At 44.8% G+C, this 5177-nt stretch overlaps 1 long non-coding RNA gene across 1 annotated transcript; it reads left to right on the top strand.

Moving 5' to 3' along the window:
• Positions 1–2179: 2179 nt before the first annotated feature.
• Positions 2180–5124, top strand: LOC119972933. Its single transcript, XR_005462181.1, has 3 exons — positions 2180–2203; positions 4196–4211; positions 4605–5124. It is a non-coding gene; the product is annotated as an uncharacterized LOC119972933 (long non-coding RNA).
• The last annotated feature ends 53 nt before the right edge of the window (positions 5125–5177 follow it).

Genomic DNA, 5177 nt, shown 5'->3' with positions numbered 1-5177 from the left:
TCCTTTCTCAAGTAAGGAGACCCAAACTGTACACAGTACTCCAGGCGTAGTCTCACCAGCATCCTACACAGTATGCAACATAACCTCTCTGTTTTTAAACTCCATCCCTCCAGCAATGAGGAAAGAAATTCTATTTGCCTTCGCCATTAGGTCAGCAGGTTAGAGTCACCTTCCAGAGAGCTGTCAATTTCAGCACTTTTAACCAACGCCGCCACAACCCTCCTCCACTTGGCTGAACTTTTTTACACATTAAACAAATTTTCCTTCATTTCCCCCAAATGTCTTTTAAAGGGTTTTAGCTATACCTGCTTTTTTGTGTGGTATCTGGAACATTCAGGTGCCTTCCTGAACTCTCTGGTACACTGCGTGCACCAATGCTGTTTCCTACTCTCGCCCCGAACTGGAAGATTTCATCAATTTTGTTTTCCATTTCTACACTTCCCATGCCAAAGCATGGTCCATCTCTGGCTTTTCCCTTCCCTTCCTCGATTCCTCTATCTCCATTTCTGCAACAAACTGTTTACCAATACCTAATATAAGTCTGCATGCTGCCTTGATATGTCTTACCACCCTACTTCCTGGCAGGATTCTATCCCATTCTCCAAGTTTCTCTGTCTTAATTGCATAATTTCAGATGACCACTTTCATACCAGTTCTTCCAATATGTTTTTCCCCAACTGAAGATTCCCCTTCACCATGGTTGACAAAGACTCTTGACTGTGTCCATTCCATTTCACATGCTCTTGCCCTCACCTCCTTCCTCTCCCTCCCAGAACCACCATAGAGTTGTGGTTCTGTGCAAGTGCTGGAGAGGCAACGCTGTCTTTTTAACACCCCCCTTCCAACCGTTCAAGGTCCCAAAACTCATTCCAAGTAAAGCAAAGATTTACGTTACTTCCTTCAATTTTGTATTCGCCACTCATAATATGATCTCTTCGGCACTGGGGGTGGTGGGTTGGCGGGGGGCGGGGGTGGGGGGGGGGGGGGGGGGGGGTGGGGGGGGGGGGGGACCAAATAGAGATTTGATTCAGAACACCTCCATTTAGTCCTCAAGTATGATCTTGAACTTTCGGTCTCCGTCGTTTTAATTTTCTGTCTCATTCCCGATCTATCCTTGGCCTCCTACTCTGTTCTAATGAAGCTCAACCGAAGCTTGGGAAGAGCATCTCGTCCTATCTTTCGATTAGACACTTTAAAGCCTTGTAGATCCAACAGTACATTCAACAATTTCAGATCATAACGACCTCTCCCATTTTTTTGGATGGTGACTGTTGTAATGATTCTGCTGTTACAATATACATGTTCTTTAGACCCACCTCTTGTTTTTTTTACATCATTTGCATCATCATCATTCTTGTAATTTAATCTACCCTGCTTTTCACCCTATCACAGACCTTCCCTTTTGTTCTTTCCCCCTCCCCCTTATCCTGTCTCTAATTGTTTAAAACCTGTTACATCTCTTGACTTCTTCCAGTTCTGATGAAAGGCCATCAATCTGAAACTTTACTTAGATTTTAGCCTGGAGGGTGGGCCCTCTGCTAGGGAAGGGGCTTTAGTTTCAGGTCCGGAAACCCAGGAGAACTGGTTTTCCATATGTCATGCAAAACTCCACTGGAAGGCTTTAAATGTTTTTCAGTGGCATTCCAATCCACAGGCAGCTGATTCACAGAATGAAAAGCCTTTAATCCAAAGCATACAGGAGCAAGTAGAGCAGTGAGGACTGAGAGCGATGAAGGAATGTCCAGATCGTCGGGAAATGGGGGGTGGGGGAGGGGACAATTCCCGATTTCTGTACTGGGTCTGGATTGCAGGAGGTGTCCCAATCACTGGAGTGGGGAGGAGGGAGGCAGGATTCAGGGGTGCCTTGATCATGGTCTGGAATGGTTCAGCGATGGTCACGGTATCCCAATTGCAAGGAGTCCCAATAGTGCTCAGAGGTCCCAGTTGCAGAGGGTCCGACAGTGACTGAGATGTGATGGGGTCTGATGGTAGTTGAGGCAGTCCAAAGATGGATACTCCAATGGTGCTTGATTTGATATGATTCGGATTTGATTTATTATTGTCACATGTATTAGTATACAGTGAAAAGTATTGTTTCTTGCATGCTATACAGACAACGCATACCGTACAGAGGGAAGGAAGGAGAGACTACAGAATGTAATGTTACAGTCATACAGAAGAGAAAAGATCAACTTAATACGAGGTAAGTCCATTCAAAAGTCTGATGGCAGCAGGGAAGAAGCTGGTACGTGACCTCAAACTTGTGTATCTTTATCCTGTCAGAGGAAGGTGGAAGAGAGTATGTCCGGGGTGCGTGGGGTCCTTAATTATTCTGGCTGCCTTTCCGAGGCAGCAGGAATTGCAGACAGAGTCAATGGATGGGAGGCTGGTTTGAGTGATGGACTGGGCTACATTCACGATCTTTTATAGTTTCCTGTGATCTTGGGTAGAGCAGGAGTCTGCACATCCTCCCCGTGTGTGCGTGGGTTTCCTCCGGGTGCTCCGGTTTCCTCCCACAATCCAAAGATTTGCAGGTTAGGTGGATTGGCCATGATAAATTGCCCTTAGTGTCCAAAATTGCCCTTAGTGTTGGGTGGGGTTACTGGGTTATGGGGATAGGGTGGAGGTGTTAACCTTGGGTAGGGTGCTCTTTCCAGGAGCCGGTGCAGACTCGATGGGCCGAATGGCCTCCTTCTGCACTGTAAATTCTATGAAAATTCTATACCAAGCTGTGATACAACCAGAAAGAATGCTTTTCTCATTCCTGTACTCCGTCTCGTCATTGTCTGTGATCCGACCCACTACTGTGGTGTCATCAGCAAATTTGAAAATCGAGTTGGAGGGGAATTTGGCCACAGTCATGGGTGTATAAGGAGTATAGTAGGGGGCTGAGGACACAGCCTTGTGGGGCACCAGTGTTGAAGATGATCATGGAGGAGATGTTGTTTACTATCCTTACTAATTGTGGCCTGTGGGTTAGGAAGTTCAGGATCCAGTCGCAGAGGGCGGAGCTGAGGCCCAGGCCATGGAGTTTGGAGATGTGTTTCGTAGGAATAATAGTGTTGAAGGCTGAACTGTAGTCAATAAATAGGAGTGTTCCAGTGTTGAGTGCAGAGCCAGGGATATGACGTCTGCTGTGGACCTGTTGCAGTGGTAGGCGAACTATAGTGGATCAAGGCAATCCGGGAGGCTGGAGTTGATTCGTGCCATGACTAACCTTTCAAAGCACTTCATAATGATGGATGTCAGAGCCACTGGACGATAGTCATTGAGGCACGCTGCTTGGCTTTTCTTTGGTACAGGGATGATGGTCGTCTTCTTGAAGCAGATAGGGACCTCAGATTGTTATAAAGTGAGGTTGACGATTTGAAGAAGTTGAAGCTTGGGGTGGGGGTCTGGCAGTTGGGAGGGAGAGAGGAGGGTCACATGTTAGTCGGGGTGGATTATGACAGTGTTTGGGGGTGCAGGGGAGCAGACACTGTTTGGGATGTAAGCCGACATACCACAGGGTTCAGACGGGTATTTACTAGGTTTCGTTTGGGGCCTGGATGAAACACACCCGCTCCTCAAGAAGCGCTGTAAAATGCACTTAACTTATGGAGTCGTGGAGCACTTACTCTTCTGACTGCTTGTGAAGGAGGCTTCAAATAATAAAGAGGTGACATGATAGCCTGCATCAAGAATGGGTATTCGTTTTAATTTTAAGTTTAAAAAGCCAGCTACACATTCCTAAGTAGTTGTGTAGCAGCTGTTGCACAGTCCTACTGATGAAACTTCACTTCTGCAAAATGAGCAACGTAATTCAATACAATATGCTAGATCACATTGCAGTGCTGCCAAATACGTCGTATAATGGGAATACATTTCGTGGTTGTATGAAAACAAATGCTGCTTCTTGTCACGTGTGAGAGTAAACAGAATATTTGACCTAGCTTACAATTAAGAAATTAAATCATCTGAAAAACTACTAGGCCTTCATTTCTGTAAAGCAGCCATAAATGTAATATTTCTGGCACAGGGCCAATTTCTTCTTTTGAGCTTCCCCCATCTAAAGATGAACCGTTCACTATAGTTTGCTGCAGTCAATTTATTGATCATACCTTCAAAGTTTGCTTTACTTAATTTTAAAACATATGCTTGTGACATACCCTTTCCCATCTAATATCAAATTCAATCTTCTTTTATTCATTCACAGGACGTGGGTGTCACTGGTAAGTACATATTTATTGCCGCTCTGTTCTTGAGAAATGGTAGTGAGCCACTTTCCTGATAATACACACTGCATTACGTTGCCCCTGGGGTGGAGGGAGTAAATGTATAGGGTGTTGAAATTGATCCAGTTGGTGCTGAGCTCCTTATGCGTTGTTAGAGCTGCACTTGTCCAGTCAAGTGAAGAATATTCCTTCATTGCTACTAGTGCTTTGTGGGTGGCAGGGTTTTAGAGAGGCAGGAGATGATTCAGTTGCTGCAGAATTCCCAGTCTCTTGAGCCAAGGTATTTATTTGGCTCATCCAGTTAGGCAATGGTGACCACCAGGTGTTGATGATGGGAGATTCAGCAATGTAAATGTCAAGGGGTGGTCATTACTTTCTCTTTTGTTGCAGATGGCCATTGCCTGCCACTTGTGTTTGTAGTGAAAGGTACTTTCACTTATCGATGTTGTCCACGCTTTGCTGTATGCACAAATTTCTCATGGGATTGTAAATGGAACAGAAAATTGTGTAATCATCAACAAACATCCTTGACTCTGGCTTTATGATGAAAAGTAGGTCAGCTGAAGATGGTTGGGTCTATGATACTACCCTGAGAAACTCCTGGAGTAACATCTTTAGGCTGAGATGATTGACCTCCAAAAACCAGAACTATCTTCGTTTCCACTAGGTATGAGTCTAACCAGTGGAGAGCTTCCCCCCCGATTCCTATTGACTCCAGTTGATAGCACTCAGTCAAATGCTGCCTTGGTGTCAAGGCTCGTTACTCTCACCTCAGCTCTGGAATTCAGCTCATTTGTCCATGTGTTTGTCAAGGTTATAATGATTTCTGGAACGGAGTGGTCCTTGCAGAAACTAAACAAGCATTAGTGATCAGTGTCAGGAGAACAAAGGTAGTTTTAAGGGATTTATATTTGTATTGGTACACATTAAGAATAAAGTCTAATTTTAAGTGAGTTTAATTTA

This window comes from Scyliorhinus canicula, chromosome 10 (assembly GCF_902713615.1).
Source record: "Scyliorhinus canicula chromosome 10, sScyCan1.1, whole genome shotgun sequence".
Taxonomy (NCBI): Eukaryota; Metazoa; Chordata; class Chondrichthyes; order Carcharhiniformes; family Scyliorhinidae; genus Scyliorhinus; species Scyliorhinus canicula.
This window is presented reverse-complemented; position numbering and strand designations above follow the sequence as displayed.